The following is a 23,566-nucleotide window of genomic DNA, read 5'->3' as shown; positions in this document are numbered from 1 at the left end:
AATGACAAGCACTTGTCTCCTGACTTGGAGATGAATCGTCCTAGCGCAGCAACCCTTCCTGTGAGTTTCTGAACATCCTTGACAGTTTTTGGGGGTTCCATGTCCAGGATTGCCTTTATTTTATCGGGGTTAGCCTCAATTCCCCTCTTTGAGACCATCAATCCCAAGAATTTTCCAGATCCTACTCCGAAAGCACACTTCGTGGGATTCAACATCATCTTGTGGTACCTCAGGACCTCAAAAGCTTCCCTCAAATAGGTTATATGATCAGTCTTTACTAGACTCTTGACTAGCATGTCATCAACATAGACTTCCATAGTCTTCCCAATAAGATCCTTAAAAATTTTATTCACCAACCTTTGATAGGTGGCTCCTGCATTCTTGAGACCAAACGCCATAACAAGATAACAATAAACACCAAAGTCAGTGATAAATGATACCTTTGGAATGTCATCCTTATGCATTTTGATCTGGTTGTATCCGCTAAACCCATCCATGAAACTCAGCATCTCATGTCCAGCGGTGGCATCAATCAAAGTATCAATTCTAGGCAGCGGAAAACAGTCTTTGGGGCATGCATCATTCAGATCGGTGAAGTCTATACACATCCTCCACTTTCCATTAGCCTTCTTCACCATTACAGGGTTTGCTAACCACTCCGGAAATTGAATCTCCTCAATGAAACCAGCCTCTAAGAGCTTTTCCACTTCCTGCTTTATAGCCTCTTGTCTTTCCGGGGCAAAATTTCTTTTCTTTTGTTTCACTGTCTTCCGGCTTGGATCCACGTTTAACTTGTGGGTAATTAACTCCGGGTCTATGCCTGGCATATCAGCTGCTGACCATGCAAACACATCACTATTTTCTTGCAAAAATTTCACTAACTTCCCTCTAAGGGGCTCCTCTAATGTAGCTCCAATGAAAGTCATCCTCTCAGGATTCTTGGGATCTAAAGGAACCGAAACCAATTCTTCTGCTGGCCTTCCTCTATTCTCATCATTTTCTCGAACATCCATATCTTCAATAGGAAGAACCTGCCCCCCGACTCCATCTGCCCTCAAAGAGGCCACATAACAGCTTCTAGCCATTTTTTGATCTCCTCTCTCTTCTCCAATCCCGTTTCGGGTGGGAAACTTCATGACTGAATGGTAGGAAGAGGGGACTGCCTTGAAGGCATGTATCCCTGTTCTCCCCATGATAGCATTATAAGTTGAACTAGCCTTTACCACCACAAAATCCAGCATCTGCGTTGCTTGCCTTGGCTCCGTACCTATGGTGGTTGGCAATTTAATTATCCCTTCCACAGGACATTCTACTCCAGCAAATCCATATATCGGCATGTCGGTTGGTGTCAACTGGGAGTCGTTATACCCCATCCTTAGAAAGGTGTCGTGGAGCAAGATATCCACAGAAGCACCATTATCCACAAGGACCCTCTTAACCGGGCTATTTCCTATTATCGGCGTTATGACCAGCGGGTCGTCATGGGGAAACTTCACACCCTCTAGGTCGGAATCATCAAAAGCCAATGTTACTTCTGTCCTGGCCCTCTTCGGGGCTTCTCCAACAATATGCATAACCTCTCTAGTATATGCCTTTCTGGAATTTTTGGACAATCCAGCAGCAGTTGGACCTCCAAAGATCGTGTTTATCACAGGCCCTCGAGGTCTCGGCCCTCCATAAATGGTGTTTATAACTGGTCCTCTAGGTTGGGGGTTTCGCCCCTGATCGTCTTGGTCCCTCCTACGATCTTCAAAGTTCTTCCTTCCATTATTATTTCTGTCCCCTCCATCTCCAGTATACTTGTTCAATCTTCCTTTTCGAATCAAAAACTCAATTTCATCTTTCAATTGCCTACACTCATCGGTGTCATGGCCAACATCTTTGTGAAACCTGCAATACTTGCTCTTATCTAGCTTGGCTGGATCGGCCTTCAAGGGCTTAGGCCAACGAACATCTCGATCTTTCTCGATCTCCATCAATATCTGGCTTCTGGGAGCATTCAGCTTAGCGTATTCGGTGAACTTTTGCCCAGGTCCTCCCTTCTTGGGGGTTGAATCATGGTTTTGTTCGGTTTTAGGATACTTATCCTTAGCGATATACTCCAGATCAGTTTTCCGCTTCTTGCCTCCAGTGGGCTCATTACTTACTACGGTCTTCCTCATGCTTTCTTCAACCTTGATATACTTCCCTGCCCTCTCTTGGAGCTGCAACATATTTTCAGGGGGACGTTTGGCCAAGGACATCTTGAAAAACTCATCCCTAGTTCCTTGTTGCAGTGCTATCATAGCTACCTTATCATCAAGGTCTGGGACTTTTAAAGCCTCCTTTGTAAAACGATTCAGGTAATCTCTCAAGGATTCCTTAGCTTCTTGCACAATACTCATAAGAGATGCTGAACTTTTCTCATGGACTTTTCCACTGATGAACTGCTTAATAAAAGCCTGACTTAACTCTCTGAACGATCCAATAGAGTTTGGGGGCAAGCGACTGTACCATCTTTGAGCCATACCTGACAGGGTTTGAGGGAAGGCCCGACACTTTATAGCATCATTCACGGGTTGCAGCAACAGTGCATTAGAGAATGTCCTAACATGATTAGCGGGGTCTCCCGTGCCATCATAGGCTTTGATAGTGGGCATCTTGAATTTCCTTGAGATATGGGCATTCATTATCTCTTCTGTGAAGGGTGGAGTTGGATCATCAGGATCTCCAAGGGGAAGGAGATTGCTTGGATCAGTTCTTGGGACAACAGCCCTTCTTCTTACCGGACCATCCAGGTCTATGACAGGAGGAGGATTTCTCCCCCTAGGAGATATCTCGGGTCTGGTGGCCTGATGAGCCTCCAAATCACGCCTCAGCCTTTGGATTTCAGCCTCATGAGCCCTGATCTTTTCCTGCACTTCTTGGGGATTCGCCCCTGGGGTGCTTTGGGGGCGTTGCCTTCCATCGGTCATTGGCTCTTTTCCAGGACGCCTCCTTCTCGGGGCCACTTCATCATCCGAAGATTCGGAGTCTCTCTCAGTATAAGGACCAGAAAATTCCCGATCCTCAGGAATAGGACCCAAACCTCGTATATAGGGGGGTGACTGCCCTCGTGCTTCGCCTCGCCTAGCATATCCGCTTCCTCCAACCTCAGGGCGAAGGGGCATCCCATAAGGGGGGTTAGTAGTAACAATAGTTGAATATTCATACCCGACGGGTCGAGAATTCACAGGTATATGTATTTGTTGAACTTGAGGATTCGTACCTTGAATAGTCGGGGGAGTTGTCCCTTGTGGCTGAGGATGAGTTGCCCCTGTCTGGGCTTCCCCCTGAGTAGATGCATAAGTTGAATGGGGAGGAACCTCCACGGTTGATAAAATCACCTGGGTTGCCTCTGATGGTGTTCCTTCCTCTAGAGCTCCAATTGTTCTCCGTGTTCTCGCCATGGTTGTTGTTGCTTTCCCACAGACGGCGCCAAATGTTATGGATTAAAAACTAATATATATAATTGCTGTATTTAATACTAAGGAACGTGAGCTTCGAGGCTCGATTTGACTGCTCTTGTGTTTCGTGACTCAATCTGCCTTAACAAGATGCCTACGTACCTTGCTGATTGCCAAGGATCAAGTCAAAAAACGTAGTTCTTGGTTTGTGGGGTGAGGCCCCTTATATAGATGTGGGAGTCCTTGAATTGGACTTGGTATAGGAGACTTGGTGGACAAGCCTCTGAATTAGGATAGACTTAGGAGTCCTAGGAAGTAGGAAGCTGATTCCTTATCCTTTTAGGTCCCCTTGAGGCTGATCTATAAGGATTTATATCCTTATCGGGACTCTTCTCAATAGCTGATTTTTCCCTTATTAATTAATTACGAAATTAATTAATAATCAGGGCTTTTGGGCCTTTTTTATTCCACCAGGCCTGATCTGGTCCATCAGGCTTAACCTTTCTGGTCTGAATATTATACATCTTATTATTGGGTCCAGCAGCCCATTATCAAGATTTATTTATCCCTATCAGATGTGATCAATAGTTTTGGATGGTGATTGTGTTTCTGATGATCATATGCCGGAGATTTATGCGTGCTTGTTGGTAGCATCGTGTAATCATGATTTTATACTCTATTTAAAAAGTTTTGTAAAAGTTTAAGCTCTAATAAATTTTTAGTTTAAAACTATAATAGTAGTTGTTGTAATTCTCATGCATTTTAATGAAATTTAGTAGTATATGGATTAGATTTTGCCATTTTGGCATGAATCCAGCTAAGCACAAAATTTCAATGAGACTAGAAATAATTTCATCAAGGCCGGCGTAGATCCAACCCTATGACAGCTGCTTGTGGAGTTTATAAGTTACTCTAGTAGGATTATGTATTTGGACTGATAAAAATACAATAACTTGGATACAGAATGAACAAACTATGAAATTTGTTTTTTTACCTGGTATAGTTCACTTGAAGATATTATTTTTAGAATTTCATTGCTAGTATATATGGAGACAGAAACACTCCTATCCAGACCGAAATAAATTAATCTATCTTCTGCAAAGAAACAATGGAGAAATCATAGGATATGAAACTGCTCGGAGTGTCTGGCATTTGCAGAGAAAGCCACAAAATCATGGCTTCCGTGGCAAAAAATATTTAATCAATTAATCATAGCTTTCATCCTCCCTTTGTGCTTCATTATTCTAGCCCAAACAGGGATCTCCAAAATCCAATTTTCAAGAATCAAAGCCCACAAATGTGGTGAAATTTTCACATATACATCTCCCGATCGGGTGGTGCACATTCGACTAAACTTAGCATGCTTAGCTTTCCCTTTTATATTTTCCCTCCTATCCACTTCTGCTGTTGTTTACACCATAGCTTGCATTACGCGAATCATGATATCTTTTTGAAGAAAGTCATGAGCATTATGCCACAAGTATGCATACGCAGACGCCTATTTGTCACATTCTTTTTCAAAGATGTATTAATTTTCATATACATGGCGGTCGTTGTTTTAACAATAGCTTTTTGTTTAAATATTGATGAGATTATTTCTATAGTGCTCTTCTTGATCCTCTTGACCGGATACATAATAGGTTTTGTGTATATCATTACTGCGTTGCAGCTAGCTACTGTTGTGACCATTTTAGAAGAGTCTCACTGACTTGAGACAAGTAGGAAGTTGACCAAAGGAAAGTTTGGGGAATATTGTAAATTACATGTTATTCAGCTGTTTGGATAATTTTTGATATAAGTTATTTATAAATTGATAATGTGTTTGGTATATAATAATTTATAAATTATTTTTTTGAAATAAAATTAAAATATAAATTACATGAATTAATAATTTTGATACATGAATATAAAATTAAAAATAAAGATAAATTTAAAAATAAGGATAATTATCTCAAAAGAAAATTGGATATTGAAATTTTATTAAAAAAAAAGATTTCGGTTACTGATACAAATCATTTAATTTGTACTACTAGAAGTAGTTTCGTTTATTGATAAATAATATAAATAATTAAAATATTTTAAAATTTTAAATATGATAAATTTCGAATATACAGTAAAAGATATACTTTGACAAGATACCTCTCTAAAAAATTAATTCATTTTATTTAGGGTAGAAAACCCCGAACGTATATAAATGATTAAAATGGGACTATAAAAATTATATATTTTATTCATAAGTTAACAAAATCACAACTTGTAAGTTTAAAATAATCAAAAAATAACACTTTAACATAATATCTTTGATATATAAAAATAAAAAAGGAAGTTTTATGTGTATGCAATGTTAGGGTTTGATAAGTTTCGAGTTTTAATGGTTGCGCTTGTATTTCGTGGCTTGAATCTGCCCTCACAAGATGCGTACGTACGTTGGCATATGCCAGGGATCAAGCCAAAACGTAGTTCTTGGTGATGTATGTCCTCGAGACTATGGCAGCGAGAGCTCACCCGAGGACGTAGTGACTTTCATGTCTTTCGAGGACTGAGTCTAAAACGTCGTTCCAGGTAATGACCTCGTGGCTTGTAAGATACCTTCGTGGTTTTGCGATGCTTAAAATTGTCTTACAAAACCTGGTTTCATAGTGGTGACGCATGGAGCTCTTGTCTAGAAAAACGTCCTGCTGAAATTGAAGGGGTAAGACCTTTTATATAGATGTTGAGAGTCTAGGAATTAGGGTAGAATTGGGTGACTTGATGGGTAAGTTTCCACCTCTGATTGGACTTTGGAATTCTAGACAGTAGGAATTAGTTTCCTTCTAAATTTAGGTTGTTTTGAGTCTACTTCTTATAGAAGTAGTTACTTATTTGAACACGTTTATTGGGTTGTTTAATTAGCCCATTTATTAATTACGAAATTAATAAATAATTAGGATTTTGGGCCTCATTAACTGGGTTTTTCCTTTTGACCAAATTAGGTCTGATTAATGCGACATTAACTTCGAAATTAGGGTTATTTTTATTCTCTATCATGTTATTAATTACAATGATTAACCCCGGAAGGAGAAGAAATGTGACACGAAATGCGAAACAAAATGGGAACGAGAATGCAGAGGACAATAACTTTCAGATTTCTGTCATATATCTAGTAAAACAAAGGTTTAACTTATTTTTCCAAACAACCCATGAAAATTGCTAACGGACTTTATGCCCACACTGTAATGGTGCTGCATCATATATTCATTCTACTAACTTCTATATTAAATGATTTTTAATTTAATTTGAATTGAAATTTATTTAGAATTATATTATTAACTGGAATTAAATTGATAGTAAATTTTAGTTAAAAAAAGTAATTGATGAGTTATTAATAATAATGATAATAACTTATTTTATTAAATATAATTATACAAGTTATTTTTGAAACAAAAGGGGTGCTTAATTAGAAAAATGAAAAAGGAAGGGATACTTAAAAATGGTGTTATTCCCAGACTACATAGTTGTAATATCCCGTAATTTTTAGAATTAGATTAATAATAGAATAATAGAATAAAAAGTATTAAAATTAGATAAGGACTTGGATTTAAAATTGAATTAGAGTTATGGGCTTAAAATTTGGATTAGATTTTAATATGGATAACTTGTAGATACATTCTATTCGTCTTCCTCATTTTAATCATTAAAATTCGTAAGGCTTTTAGGCACATAAATCAGCAATCTTGTAAAATTCGTAAAAAATTCATCGTAAGTTAGAATTCAGTGATTCTGGACTTTTCGGAAAGGTCTTTTCGTTCTCTACAGCTTTTGTGTTTCGTATTTTCCCAGAAAACGTTGTTTAGAGGGTCAAAAAGGCTATATTCAGATCTGGTTAGGTGTTGAGGTAAGTTTTCGATCGATCTTTCTAGTGTTTTCAAAATTGTATGTTACGCGTGTATATTTGAATATCAAAACATGGGCTAAGTGATGATATATTTGAAATTATTATGTGTTAGAGTATATGTATTGTTTTGTATACATTGTGTGTCTCAGCGATAATTTAAGATCTTTGATTTGTGCCATGATTTGTGAAAATATCGAATAAGAACTTAGGACCGTAGTCACCGGATTGTAGTGACAATTTTGTGAAAATTTAGGACCGTTATCACCGGATTGTAGTGGTCTTGGCATGAATTATGGGTTTTAAATTATTGTTGTTTATATGGTATGTGTATTATGTGTATCGAATAAGAATAAGAAGATGCATCGAAAGTGTTTGTTTCGTATATCGTATCGTATAGATTTCGTATTTGTTATATGTGTATATGTTACTTGGCCTACTAGTTGGATCGATTGTTTTCTTACTGGGCTTTGCAGCTCATTCTTTCAATTTCAGGTTTCGTCTAAGATTCGAGTTGGATAGTATTGGAGTTTCGAGAACCATAGGTTTGGCCTAGATTGACTTTTGGACTTCCATTAGCTGCGCTTTCGAAATAGTACTTTTGTAATTGAATTTTCGATAATTAGATTATATATTGTATTAGTTTTGATTTAGATTTTATAGTCCGGAAGTGCGGGCCGTCTCAATAGTGTTATTTGATGAGCAACGATTTTTTCGCCTCTCATTTAGGCATGTCAACATGGACACAAGCCAACACAAATTTTACAGGTTATGATTGTCCTTATATACGGATTGGGTAGAAAACGGGTCGGACCCGAAATTGACTCGAACAAGAAAGACAGATTACGAGTCAACCCGGTTAACATGAACCCGACTCACAATAACTTATAAAATTATATTTTAGAAATATATATAATATGTATAATATACTAATAATATGATTGATTATTTAAACATAAAATTATAAAAGTTTAACCTTTTTTTGATTATCTTTTTATATTTTGAACGACATGTATTTATGAATTTTAATTAATTAATATGCCGTGAATAAATTTATAACACAAAATTAATATTTTAAAACTTAAAAATTTTATTTTGTTAATTATGTTATACAAATTTTAAAAAATATCAAGTATAATGGTTTAATAAATATAATATTCAATTAAATTTACTAAATAATTTGAATAAATATATCATTAGTAGATAAAAAAAATTGTCGAATAAATGATTTAGCGGGTGGGGTCACGTGACCCGTTGAATAAATAGGTCAGGTTAGTGTCAAGATTTTGCGGGTTAAAATTTTTCAGATCGAATTACTGTCATACCTAAAAATTTTGACCTAAGAATATAACCCGACACGAATCCGAACTGAAATTAAAAGGACTACATCTGAAAATTAATTCTGAACGTACAAATACTAGAAGACAACGGGGCAAAGTACATATGTGATTTATTAATAAATATATAATAAATTTCGTGTATAATATTTTATTAAATCATAATATATGTATATCGACATTATTTTCAATTCAAAATAATAATTTTTGGGAAAAATATTTGGGTTATCTACCATTTTTCTATATCTCCTTATATATATTAAAAGAGGTATATGGGCAAATTGAGTCATTTTAATGGCAATCAAATTACAATTTTGTCATTTTATGTTTGAAAATTATAAAAATGTCATTCTCACATAATTTTTGTGTTCAAAAATTTCATATCACTATCATTATACTACATAAATTCTTCAGTATAATTTATAATTATTATTAGATAAATCATATCCTCTTTTTTATCAATTTTGTTTTGTTTTTGAGTAAATAAAATGTTGTTTGATATTATTTACGTGCCTCCTTTTTATTCAATTTTTGTAGTTTTATCATGAAATTTTAAAAATGTCACAACCTTATATTTGTTTCACTCACCTCATATTCATTTCCAATTTATTTCATTCACATTACATTTATAAATTTTCTTAGTCAAACCCAATTATATATATAGGGTTTTATATCAAGTCGGCCACCCTATTCATCAAAATATCTCACTTAGACCACCATTTCCTACGACGACTCATTGAAACCATTAAAAAACTAATATATTGCTTCATTATCCTTTTCTAAATAAATTAACATAAAATGTTAATTTTTTTAAAATTTCCGTTAGTTCAAGCAGAAACAGCCAGAAGTGGTGAGCTGGTAGTCCACGTATGTTCCACGCTGGACTAACTATCAAGTGACACAACACAAGTGAAAGAAACCCTAATATATTAAACAAATAACTCGAACAAACAAATAAACTGACGTATAGGCGGGTTAATTTGGGGCTAAAAAAACCCTAAACAACGGGTTCATTCAATCGTCACTATCAACCATCATTCAATCGTCAATTGTATATATCTTCAACAAAATCTGGACACCAATTATCACTTTTTAACATCATTTGACAAGGTAATCATCAATCCTCTCTGTACTGTTTATTTGTGTTTTATATAATAGTATTGTTTCATTCGATCGTATTGTGCGACTTGTTTATTTTGTTGTTATTTGTTAGTAATAAGTGAATATACGAATGTAATTACTTATACGTTGCTTTTACCTTACTTTTACCACAATTCCAGAAACCTCTTCCTAGATTTTTGGAAGTCCATGACATAAGTACTCGAGTATTCATACCGCAAAAATAAAAAATCAAGTTATTATCAGACTTAACAACTGACGAGTTTGACAAAGCAGACATGGGGGTTTACGATTATGAGCGAAGATGATGATAATGTGAGAAGTAATTACAAAGTTATGCAAAAATTCAAGAGAAGATTAATTTTTTTTATCAAGAATCATAATAAATACACTATGTTTGTATGTCTGCTATATTTACAGGGGTCAACGTGAAGTCGGTCAAGCTAGCCGTTGCTTATTCAACGCCATGTCAGCTGAAACATCAGCATCACCGTTAACTTTTTTTATTAATATAATGGCATGATATATATTAGTTTTTTAATGGTTTAAATGAGTCGCCGTGGGAAATGGTGGTCTAAGTGAGATATTTTGACGAATCGGGTGGCTAACTTGATATAAAACCCTATATATATATATATTGGGACGGGGTATATATTTTTTTTTATATTTTATTAAATATTTGTTTTAAAAAATAGTATTTAAAAAATTATAATAACTTTAAAATTATCTATAATTTTATTGATCAAACTTTTTACATTATAATATATTATATTTTTTAAATTTATCATTCATTTATATTATAAATAAATTTTAATATAATTTGATATTAAAAATATGAGATATTATCAATATTTTTATATATTACGAATTAGTAGATTATTTTTTATTTAAAAATATATTAAAAATATAAAATTATTATTTTTAATTATTACCCGCATCCGCATGGAAATCCTCGTTCCAGCAGTGATCGGTAATGAGAAGAATTCACATTTAGGATTCAAGGTGTATTTAGGGATCAGGGGAGGTGATAGTACCCCTGACCCGAATTGACCCATACATATCGCTACAAAGAAACTTCAATTATTTTTGTTATAATGATATAATTTTGATTTTTTTATTAATTAGGATCATATAACTTATAATAAATATTTAATCTGAAAATTTTCGAAATAAGTTAAAATCAAATTTTACGATAAAAAATAAATTCTCATCACTTAAGTTATCTAATACCGCTCTAATAATTTGTATAAAAAGAAAAATAAGTAAGACAATCCATTAAAAAGTTAAAATGAACTTTTATCATATTCAACAATTATTTTTATATATATGCAAATTCATTCGAGATAATATTTTAATATATATGCTGGCACGGGTTTTTTCGCTAGTTTATAGGTAAAGTTTGTATAATCTCGTGTAGCCCGTTAAGGTCATCCTCGGGTCTTCTTAATATAAATATCAAAATTCCCGCTACATTATTTATAACAGAAAGGTTTTAGTTTGTATCTATTACTATTATATAAAACATGAAACATTAAAATTTTTGGTACAATACCTGTTTTTTGATATACGTTAAATTTACCGGATTATAAGAATTTTACTTCGCATATTTTTTTAACTTAATTATTTGATATTAAAGTTTTTCATACGATCGTGGAACAGGTTGAATACCTTACTGATAGGAATAAATAAATTATGATTGTATAATTAAATACTGCATTAATTGTACAAGCTGTGGGCTGCTAGGCCCAATAAAAAGATATATGATACTCAGACCAGAAAGGTTAAGCCTGATGGACCAGATCAGGCCTGATGGAATAAAAAAGGCCCAAAAGCCCTGATTATTAATTAATTTCGTAATTAATTAATAAGGGAAAAATCAGATGTTGAGAAGAGTCCCGATAAGGATATAAATCCTTAGAGATTAGCCTCAAGGGGACCTAAAAGGATAAGGAATCAGTTTCCTACTATCTAGGACTCCAAAGTCCATTCTAATTATGAGACTTGCCCACCAAGTCTCATATACCAAGTCCAATTCAAGGACTCCCAACATCTATATAAGGGGCCTCACCCCACAGATCAGAACTACGTTTTTTGGCTTGATTCTCTAATTCACAGAGATACGTAGGCATCTCGTAAAGGCAGATCGAGCCACGAAACACGAGAGCAGCCATTAAAGGCCTTGAGCTTCCGAATCTTAGTAATAAATACAGCAAATAATAACCTTAGTTTTTTATCCATAACATTTGGCGCCGTCTGTGGGAAACGCAACAACAACCATGGCGAGAACACGGAGAACAATTGGAGCTCTAGAGGAAGGAACACCATCAGAGACAACACAGGTGATTTCATCAACCGTGGAGGTTCCTCCCCATTCAACTTATGCATCTACTCAGGGGGAAGCCCAGACAGGGGCAACTCATCCTCAGCCACAAGGGACAACTCCCCCGACTATTCAAGGTACGAATCCTCAAGTTCAACAAGTACATATACCTGTGAATTCTCGACCCGTCGGGTATGAATATTCAACTATTGTTACTACTAACCCCCCTTATGGGATGCCCCTTCACCCTGAGGTTGGAGGAAGTGGATATGCTGGGCGAAGCGAAGCACGAGGGCAGTCGCCCCCCTATATACGAGGTTTGGGTCCTATCCCTGAGGATCGGGAATTTTCTGGTCCTTACAGTGAAAGAGACTCCGAATCTTCGGATGATGAAGTGGCCCCGAGAAGGAGGCGTCCTGGAAAAGAGCCAATGGCCGATGGAAGGCAACGCCCCCAAAGCACCCCAGGGGCGAATCCCCAAGAAGTGCAGGAAAGGATCAGGGCTCATGAGGCTGAAATCCAAAGGCCGAGGCGTGATTTGGAGGCTCACCAGGCCACCAGGCCCCAAATACCTCTTAGGAGGAGAAATCCTCCTCCTGTCATAGACCTGGATGGTCCGGTAAGAAGAATGGTTGCTGTCCCAAGAACTGATCCAAGCAATCTCCTTCCCCTTGGAGATCCTGATGATCCAACTCCACCCTTCACAGAAGAGATAATGAATGCTCATATCTCGAGGAAATTCAAGATGCCCACTATCAAAGCCTATGATGGCATGGGAGACCCCGCTAATCATGTTAGGACATTCTCTAATGCATTGCTGCTGCAACCCGTGAATGATGCTATAAAGTGTCGGGCCTTCCCTCAAACCCTGTCAGGTATGGCTCAAAGATGGTACAGTCGCCTGCCCCCAAATTCTATTGGATCGTTCAGAGAATTAAGTCAGGCTTTTATTAAGCAATTCATCAGTGGAAGAGTCCATGAGAAAAGTTCAGCATCTCTTATGAGTCTTGTGCAGGGAGCTAAGGAATCCTTGAGAGATTACCTGAATCGTTTTACAAAGGAGGCTTTAAAAATCCCAGACCTTGATGATAAGGTAGCCATGATAGCACTGCAACAAGGAACCAGGGATGAGTTTTTCAAGATGTCCTTGGCCAAACGTCCCCCTGAAAACATGTTGCAACTCCAAGAGAGGGCAGGGAAGTATATCAAGGTTGAAGAAAGCATGAGAAAGACCGTAGTAAGTAATGAGCCCACTGGAGGCAAGAAGCGAAAAACTGATTTAGAATATATTGCAAAGGAAAAATATCCTAGAACCGAACAAAACCCTGATTCAACCCCCAAGAAGGGAGGACATGGGAAAAAGTTCACTGAATACGCTAAGCTTAATGCTCCTAGAAGTCAGATTTTGATGGAGATTGAGAAAGACAGAGATGTTCGCTGGCCTAAGCCTTTGAAGGTTGATCCCGCCAAGCTAGATAAGAGCAAGTATTGCAAGTTTCACAAAGATGTTGGCCATGACACCGATGAGTGTAGGAAATTGAAAGATGAAATTGAGTTCCTCATTCGAAAAGGAAGATTGAACAAATACACTGGAGAAGGAGGGGATAGGAATAATAATGGAAGGAAGAACTTTGAGGATCGTAGGAGGGACCAAGACGATCAGGGGCGAAACCCCCAGCCTAGAGGACCAGTTATAAACACCATTTATGGAGGGCCGAGACCTCGAGGGCCTGTGATAAACACGATCTTTGGAGGTCCAACTGCTGCTGGATTGTTCAAAAATTCCAGAAAGGCATATACTAGAGAGGTTATGCATATTGTTGGAGAAGCCCCGAAGAGGGCCAGGACAGAAGTAACATTGGCTTTTGATGATTCCGACCTAGAGGGTGTGAAGTTTCCCCATGACGACCCGCTGGTCAAAACACCAATAATAGGAAATAGCCCGGTTAAGAGGGTCCTTGTGGATAATGGTGCTTCTATGGATATCTTGCTCCACGACACCTTTCTAAGGATGGGGTATAACGACTCCCAGTTGACACCAACCGACATGCCGATATATGGATTTGCTGGAGTAGAATGTCCTGTGGAAGGGATAATCAAATTGCCAACCACCATAGGTACGGAGCCAAGGCAAGCAACGCAGATGCTGGATTTCGTGGTGGTAAAGGCTAGTTCAACTTATAATGCTATCATGGGGAGAACAGGGATACATGCCTTCAAGGCAGTCCCCTCTTCCTACCATTCAGTCATGAAGTTTCCCACCCAAAACGGGATTGGAGAAGAGAGAGGAGATCAAAAAATGGCTAGAAGCTGTTATGTGGCCTCTTTGAGGGCAGATGGAGTCGGGGGGCAGGTTCTTCCTATTGAAGATATGGATGTTCGAGAAAATGATGAGAATAGAGGAAGGCCAGCAGAAGAATTGGTTTCGGTTCCTTTAGACCCCGAGAATCCTGAGAGGACGACTTTCATTGGAGCCACATTAGAGGAGCCCCTTAGAGGGAAGTTAGTGAAATTTTTGCAAGAAAATAGTGATGTGTTTGCATGGTCAGCAGCTGATATGCCAGGCATAGACCCGTAGTTAATTACTCACAAGCTAAACGTGGATCCAAGCCGGAAGACAGTGAAACAAAAGAAAAGAAATTTTGCCCCGGAAAGACAAGAGGCTATAAAGCAGGAAGTAGAAAAGCTCTTAGAGGCTGGTTTCATTGAGGAGATTCAATTTCCGGAGTGGTTAGCACACCCTGTAATGGTGAAGAAGGCTAATGGAAAGTAGAGGATGTGTATAGACTTCACTGATCTGAATGATGCATGCCCCAAAGACTGTTTTCCGCTGCCTAGAATTGATACTTTGATTGATGCCACTGCTGGACATGAGATGCTGAGTTTCATGGATGGATTTAGCGGATACAACCAGATCAAAATGCATAAAGATGACATTCCAAAGGTATCATTTATCACTGACTTTGGTGTTTATTGTTATCTTGTTATGGCGTTTGGTCTCAAGAATGCAGGAGCCACCTATCAAAGGTTGGTGAATAGAATTTTTAAGGATCTTATTGGTAAGACTATGGAAGTCTATGTTGATGACATGTTAGTCAAGAGTCTAGTAAAGACTGATCATATAGCCCATTTAAGGGAAGCTTTTGAGGTCCTGAGGTACCACAAGATGATGTTGAATCCTACGAAGTGTGCTTTCGGAGTAGGATCTGGAAAATTCTTGGGACTGATGGTCTCAAAGAGGGGAATTGAGGCTAACCCGGATAAGATAAAGGCGATCCTGGACATGGAACCACCAAAAACTGTTAAGGATGTTCAGAAGCTTACAGGAAGGGTTGCTGCGCTAGGACGATTCATCTCCAAGTCGGGGGACAAGTGTTTGTCATTCTTCAAATCGCTAAAGAGCATCAAAGACTTTGTATGGAGTGAGAAAAACCAGAAGGCATTTGAAGAGTTAAAGAAGTATATGGCCCAGGCCCCGTTGTTGGCCAAGCCAGTTCTGAGTGAAATTTTATTCTTGTACTTGGCTGTTTCAGAGAGCGCCTTGAGCGCGGTGTTGGTTAAGGAAGAACTGAAAGTCCAGAAACCCGTATACTATGTCAGCAAAATTTTGCATGGTGCTGAGTTGAATTATTCAACTATTGAGAAATTCGCTTTAGCCTTGGTAATGGCTTCAAGAAAGCTGCGTCCTTATTTTCAAGCTCACCAGATTGAAGTGCTAACAAATCAGCCACTGAGAAATATCATTCACAGTCCCAAGGCAAGTGGGAGACTGATTAAGTGGGCAATAGAGTTGGGAGAGTTTGATCTCAAGTATAAGCCACGTACGGCTATAAAAGCCCAGGCACTAGCTGACTTCGTGGTGGAATGTACCATACCCAACCAAGAAGTCGGGGGGCAGGAAGATACCATACCTCAAGACAAAGGAGTCGACAATGGGGACAGGGAGAAGGATGATAAGGAGAAAGAATATTGGGTTCTCTATTTTGATGGAGCATCAAAAACAAATTCCAGTGGAGCATGGTTGGTTTTGCAAAGCCCTGATGGGTTCTTAATTGAGTATGCTATGAAGCTAGATTTTCCAATCACAAACAATGAGGCAGAGTATGAAGCCCTGATAGCTGGCCTTGGTCTAGCTGGGACACTTAGAGTCAAAAACTTAAAGGTCCGTGGAGACTCGAAGCTGATCATATCCCAGGTAAAGGGAGAATTTGAGGCAAGGGATGATACGATGGCTAAGTATGTCCGCCTAGTAAGGGCTGTGATGACCCAATTTAATGAATGCCATGTTGAACACATTCCAAGGGAAGAAAATGTTAAGGCAGATGCGCTATCAAAGTTCGCTTCGTTTGAGATTGAAGAAAGTTCAGGAAGTGTGTACTTCCGTGTTTTGAAGACACGAAGCATAGATGTTAAGCTAGTGGCTCCCATAGGCTTGGGGACATCATGGATTGATCCCATCAAGGCTCACATTCAGACCGGTTGGTTGCCAAGTGATGCAACTGAAGCACGAAAGTTAACTGTTCGGGCACTAAGGTACTCTTTGATAGATGGGATTCTTTACAAAAGATCTTTCTTGGTTCCCTACTTGAGGTGTCTCAGGCCCGATGAGGCACGCTTGGCTCTTGAAGAAGTGCATGAAGGTATTTATGGACAACACTTGGGGGGCAGGGCCTTGCCTCATAAGATAACTCGTTTAGGCTTCTATTGGCCAGAAATGATGGATGATGCCAAAGAATATGTGAAGAAGTGTGATCGCTGTCAGAAGCATGCACCAGTTGTTAGACAACCCCCCGAGATGCTGACCTCTATCAACTCGCCTATTCCCTTTGCCATGTGGGGGATGGATATTCTAGGGCATTTTCCTATGGCCACGGCACAAAGAAAATTTCTGATTGTAGCCATTGATTATTTCACCAAGTGGATCGAAGCCAAACCCTTGGCCAAAATCACAACTAAGCAGGTTGCACAATTCCTGTGGGAAAACATTATGTGTCGATATGGAATTCCCCGTATCCTCGTCACTGACAATGGAACACAATTCAACAATGAGGAATTCAAGAAGTATTGTGAAGAAAATGAAATTGAGTTACGATTCACCTCTGTGGCTCACCCGCAAGCCAATGGGCAAGCAGAGGTAGCAAATCGATTAATCCTGGATGGACTAAAGAAGAGGATCGAGAAGTCAAGAAATAATTGGGTGGATGAGATACTTCCAATATTATGGGCCTACAGGACTACCTGTAGAGTCACGACAGGAGCAACTCCCTTCATGTTGACATATGGGGCAGAAGCAGTAGTTCCAGTAGAGATATCACATTCCTCTCCAAGGATTCAGGCTTTCAATGCAGAAGAAAATGAGGAAGGGCAGAGGTTAGCCCTGGATTTAATCGATGAAGTGCGAGATAAAGCACATGCAAAGATAGTAGAATATCAGAAAAAGGCTTCATTCTACTATAACCTAAGGGTTAAAGAGAGGTTTTTCAAATAAGGTGACCTAGTCTTGAGAAAAATAGAGGCTTCTGGTGTCGGACAGAAAGGAAAGCTTGCCCCGAATTGGGAAGGGCCGTACAGAGTCAAGAGCGTTCAGGGTAGAGGAACCTACAAGCTGGAAACTATGGAAGGTTTTGAAGTCCCGAGGACCTGGCACGCACAAAACCTGAAGGTTTACTACGTGTAAGATAGGCGAAGTACGATTCTCACTTGTCATTGTGACAAGTAGGTTTAAAAGCACCTTGAAGCTTTGCTTGCGTAGGATTTTATATTCCAGTAGAATTTACATTGTCTAGTTATTGTTGATTAGGGTCGAACCCATGCAGTGTAAGGTTTTGGAAAACCAGACTTCATATTAAAGAGTTTGAAATTATTTCTATCTAAGGATGTTTAAAGTTCAAATGCGTATTAAGATTGTAAAGTTAAAACAGAAAGAGGCAATAAAAGCAACATATGAAATATAACCCCGAAGGGTAACAAGTTTAGATATGAATAAAGTTCAAAAAGAAGATATACAAAAAGTTAGGCCTTGGAAGGCCGAGATTCCTCAGAACCACTATCCGAAGTCTCCTCGGAAGTCTCAGTCGTTCCTTCGAACGTCTCGGTTGTCCCCTCCGAAGTCCCTATAGAAGTTCCCTCTGCAGGAGATGCTGGCTGTTGAGGCGCTGCTTTTGGAGGCTCTTCCACCCTGGCCTTCTTAGCGACAGGCTCAAACTCCTCTTCGGAAGAATCTTCCTCATCTCCATCCTTGATCATAACAGCAAGCTTCTCAGTAACACCTCCAAGCTCTGGAACCCGCACAGGGCAAGGAAAGGGGGACTGCTCAAGGACCTCTGGAAACTCATCCTGGATGGCCTCCACAGCAGCATCCCAGCCCTCTTTATAGCTAACCGGGTGAAGAAGGGCATCATGCTCCACCATCAAGTCCTTGAATTCTTGGGTGTCCATCCAGCCATCAAAGGCTTTGTCCTTCTGCGCCTTCAGAATGACATTTTCGGCCTGGTCCGTCTCCAGGTCAGAAGTGGAAGAGGCCAGTTGAGCTTCAAGGGCCTCTATTTTTTGGTTGGCCTCCTCCAGCTTCTTGTTGGCATCTTCCAGGCCAACCTTCCAAGCCTTAGCTTGGTGAATGGCCCCTTGGAAATGGGCGTTAGCCTGCAAGAGAAACAGCGAAAGTTTAGAAAAGAAACATGGAAAGATAAGAACGAAGGGCATAGGTAAAGGACGTACCGTCGCCAGAGCCTGGGCTCCAAATAGCTCATTCCCCTCTAAGTCCTGTTGAAGGACAAAATCTTGATAATCCACCCGGGAGATGGAATGCTTAGACCATTCCTTGGACAGCGCCGTGCTACCCACAATTGAGTCCTTGCCCCGGATCCCCCAAGCAGGTTGAAAATAGGCCCCTGGCCTCTGCTTGGTGCGCAGAACTTGGCTGGGGCCTTCCTCATCTGGCTCCGTTGCCTGAAGAAGGAACTCGGGGAAGCGGTCACCCAGTCGAGGGTCTTTAAAGATCTTCCCGGCCCTCTTCATCCTGGTTGTCTCCAGGTCCTTCGGCTTGGTAGCCTCCTCAATCTTCTCAGCCACTGCAACAAACAAAGTCAGTTGAAAACCAATGAAATAAAAGTGCAGGAAATAAAGGAGGTAAGAAAGGGAACTTACTTTTCTTATTAACGGGCGAAATGCCGCGTTCTACCAGGACGGTCTCCCGGATAAGGTCCCAACAATGGGAAGTACCGTTGTCTTGCGTAAGGAGGTTGAAACCTCTAACCTCCTCCTCAGACAAAGTTATGTCATTTGGGCTCCCGTCCACGGCCAGCCCAAAGGATGATCGAAACAGGGAGCCCCAATCTCCACCTTCCCAAATAACAAACAAAAAATCTTTCTTCCACCCCAAGTTGTTGTCAGGGATGGACTTCCCATTCACGATATGGGGGATAGTGGGGCGCTGGTTGATAGAAACCCAACCCGGACTTTTATCAGGGCTGTTTTTGAACTAAAAAATCTTCCTGAAGACAGCAACAGATGTGGGGACGTTGTGCTTGGCGCATTGCGACAGATAGCACAGAATCAACCTCCAGGAATTAGGGGGAAGTTGGCAAGGGCTGATGCCCACATCAGCCAGTAGCAAAGGAATGAATGGATGAAAAGGGAGTCTAATACCTGCCCTTAGAGTATCCCTATAGACGCATAACGCGTCCTTCTTCCACTGACAGGCCCTGTCGGCCGGACCCGCAAGAACCAGCTTAAAAGGCTCCTTGATTTTGAAGCAGCTGCTCAACTTTTCCAGCTCCTTGGGATCCCGTAAAGCACTGATATGATCGTGCGCGTCCAGATGCGCATCAGACGGATACTCGTCCCCTCGAGTGTTGATCATGTCGATTAAGGAAGTATACCTCGATCGAATAGGAAAATCGTTGGACTTTCTAGCCACGTTCATCTTGGCCAAGTGAGTCATTCTTTTGTCAGCCATCTGAAAAAAGTAAGGGGCACGTAAATAGGCTATCTTAAAATGGCACACAATGGAAAAATAGACACGAAAAGCGAAGGGAGGAATCTTACCTGAAGAAGCGCTCCTGAAAAAGGCTTTGAGCTCCGACTTGCTGTTATTCCTCTGAGAATCTTAGCAGGAAGATAAAGAAGAAAACTAAGAAATGAGAAAGTGAGGAGTAATAGCCTTTCCTCATTCCTTTATATAAGAGGAAAAGGAAGTTGAAGGGACGAAAAGCCCATTGAGAACAAAAGCCCATAGGAAAAAGCCCAGAAAAAAGAATATTCCAGAATATTCCTAGGAATTCTAGAGCATTCTAAACAGGGTGTATTAAGCCCAGATCAATAAAAGAGGCCCAATAAGATTTGAAAAGGCCCAATAAAAGAGGCCCAATAAGATTTGGAAAAGCCCAATAATAGAGGCTCAGTAAAATTTAATAAGGCCCAACAAAAAAGGCCAGGCCCAAATCCAATTAGGATTTGGAAAATACAATACCCTAAATTAAAGCTAAATAAAGAAGGCTAGTGGAAGACCAGGAACCAGGTCGAAATTCAGGTCGTGAATCCTGCCCGAAATCTTTCGAGCAGACACCCGAAAATAACGGGTAAAAAAGACCAGAATCCAGGTCGAATTCCAGGTCGTGAATCCTGCCCGAAATCTTTCGAGCAGACACCCGAAAATAGCTGGAATAACGGGACTGAATTGAGGTCGAAGCTTCGACCAGGAATGAGGTCGAATAAACCAAGCATCTTTCAAAAAATGGGGATTAAAAACCCAGGTCGAAGTTCGACTAGGATCCTGGTCGAATTCCAGGTCGTGGATCCTAGTCGAAATCCTTCGACCAGGAAGCAAGAAAACCAAAGAATTTTCGAACAGGATTCAGGTCGAAATATCGACTAGAATCCTAGTCAAAATCCTAGTCGATAGGCTCATGACAAGAAGCTAAAAAAAAGGTGGAATTTTCGACCTAGATCCAGGTCAAATTTTCGACTAGGATCCTGGTCGAATTCCAGGTCCTAGATCCAGGTCGAAATTTCGACTAGGATCCTGGTCGAATTCCAGGTCGTGGATCCTAGTCGAATTCCTTCGACCACGATGGCAAGGCTGACCCCTATTTTCGACTAGGATCCAGGTCGAAATTTCGACTAGGATCCTGGTCGAAAAAGGGCTGGAAATCTGAAAATTAGGGAAAATCCCAGAAAATTAGGGAAAAATCCCAGAAAATTAGGGAAAATCCCAGAAAATTAGGGAAAAATCCAGAAAATAAGGGAAAAATCCCGGAAATAAGGGAAAAATTCCTGGAAATTAAGATAATTCCTGAATAAAAGGAAAAATTCATTGTAAATGTGTAGGTCGCTCCACACTTTACGGAAAAACGAAACCCTGTAAGGGAACGAATAGACTTAACTTCTGCGAAACCTAATCAATGTTTCCCAAAAGTTGGGGGGCAAATGATAGGGATAAATAAATTATGATTGTATAATTAAATATTGCATTAATTGTACAAGCTGTGGGCTGCTAGGCCCAATAAAAAGATATATGATACTCAGACCAGAAAGGTTAAGCCTGATGGACCAGATCAGGCCTGATGGAATAAAAAAGGCCCAAAAGCCCTGATTATTAATTAATTTCGTAATTAATTAATAAGGGAAAAATCAGATGTTGAGAAGAGTCCCGATAAGGATATAAATCCTTAGAGATTAGCCTCAAGGGACCTAAAAGGATAAGGAATCAGTTTCCTACTATCTAGGACTCCAAAGTCCATTCTAATTATGAGACTTGCCCACCAAGTCTCCTATACCAAGTCCAATTCAAGGACTCCCAACATCTATATAAGGGGCCTCACCCCACAGATCAGAACTACATTTTTTGGCTTGATTCTCTAATTCACAGAGATACGTAGGCATCTCGTAAAGGCAGATCGAGCCACGAAACACGAGAGCAGCCATTAAAGGCCTTGAGCTTCCGAATCTTAGTAATAAATACAGCAAATAATAACCTTAGTTTTTTATCCATAACACTTACAAACCTCGGTGACACAAAATTCACAAAATTAAGGACCACAAACAAATACTCACGAACTATCTCGCACTAGGCCTGAGCTAGCAACATCCCTAGCTAGGGGTGAGCGTGTCTCGGTTCGGCTCGGCTCGGGATAAAACCGGAACCGCAACCAATTATGTTCGGTTTTCAAAAATAAAAATCGCAACCGTCGGTTCAGATTCGGTTTCAGTTTAAAAAATCTCTGTTCAGTTATAATCGGTTCGGCTTCGGTTACGAAACCGCCAAATACAAAAATAAAAAATAATATATAAACTGAAAGAAGTGTAGTAACATGACATCTAAACTTTCTGTAAATCCCTTTCACAAGTAACAAAGGGAATTTTCAAAAAAAAACCATAAGATAGTAAAATGTGTATGATATCAATGCCAATGTATTGCACGCCGTGGGAATTTAAGAAAATAACTGCAGTTTTAAACATTACATTACATGTTGTGTTTTAGTTTTTACCCTTGAGAATATATAAGTTGCTGACAGAAACTTTAATCATGCATACTATTTCAGTGCCCCTTGATTATACCAACTACAGAGCACATGTCTAGTACATCATATATTGAATTATTTAAAATATAATATTTTGATTTTTTTAGTTTCATATAAATTATATATTTATTTAATTATTTAGGTAATCGGTTCGGTTATTGCCGTTTCGATTTTAACTAATAACCGGAACCAAACCCATGCAATCGGTTTGGTTTTTAATATTTCGGTTTCGGTTTCGGTTTCGATTCGCTTTTTCTCGACTCGGTTTATATCGGTTTTTTCCAGTTTCGGTTCGGTTTCGGTTCGGTTTCGATTTATTTTCGATTTTTTGCTCACCCCTGTCGCTAGCAACATCTGTATTCAAAAAGATTATGATTTACTAATACCAAAAAAATGATTGCGATTAACTACAATCCTACTCCATTAAATCTATTTATTTTCATCCATTATTATTCAATAGAATTTTTATTGCACTACATATGCAAACTTATATATATATATATACATACATACATATATATATATATATAAATTAATAGTTATGCATTAATTGAAATTAGATCAAGTCCTTTAAGCTTGATGCTTTATGACCAATAATTTATTTATATATAATAGTCCTTGGATAAATAAAAAATAATATATATAATTAATTCGGACTTAAATAAAATTATATTATTGATTCAGAATAAAAAACAAAAATAAAATATAACAAATAATATAGCAAATGGAATTTAGAAAAATAAAAAAATAAACTCATGAAAATTATTGACGGGTTAAAATAATATATGATATTGAATCGAGCTAAACCAAAATTAAAATTGAATGAATATTTTGATGGTCGATATAACATCGGGCTAAACAAAATAATACTACATCTGTCTCGTTAAATGCTTAAAAATTTGAAACAGAGGGATTGATACGCATTTTAATACTCTTATAAAATACATTTTCATAAATTATTTTAAAGATTTAGT

This window comes from Apium graveolens, chromosome 7 (assembly GCF_009905375.1).
Source record: "Apium graveolens cultivar Ventura chromosome 7, ASM990537v1, whole genome shotgun sequence".
In the NCBI taxonomy this organism is placed as follows: domain Eukaryota; kingdom Viridiplantae; phylum Streptophyta; class Magnoliopsida; order Apiales; family Apiaceae; genus Apium; species Apium graveolens.
This window is presented reverse-complemented; position numbering follows the sequence as displayed.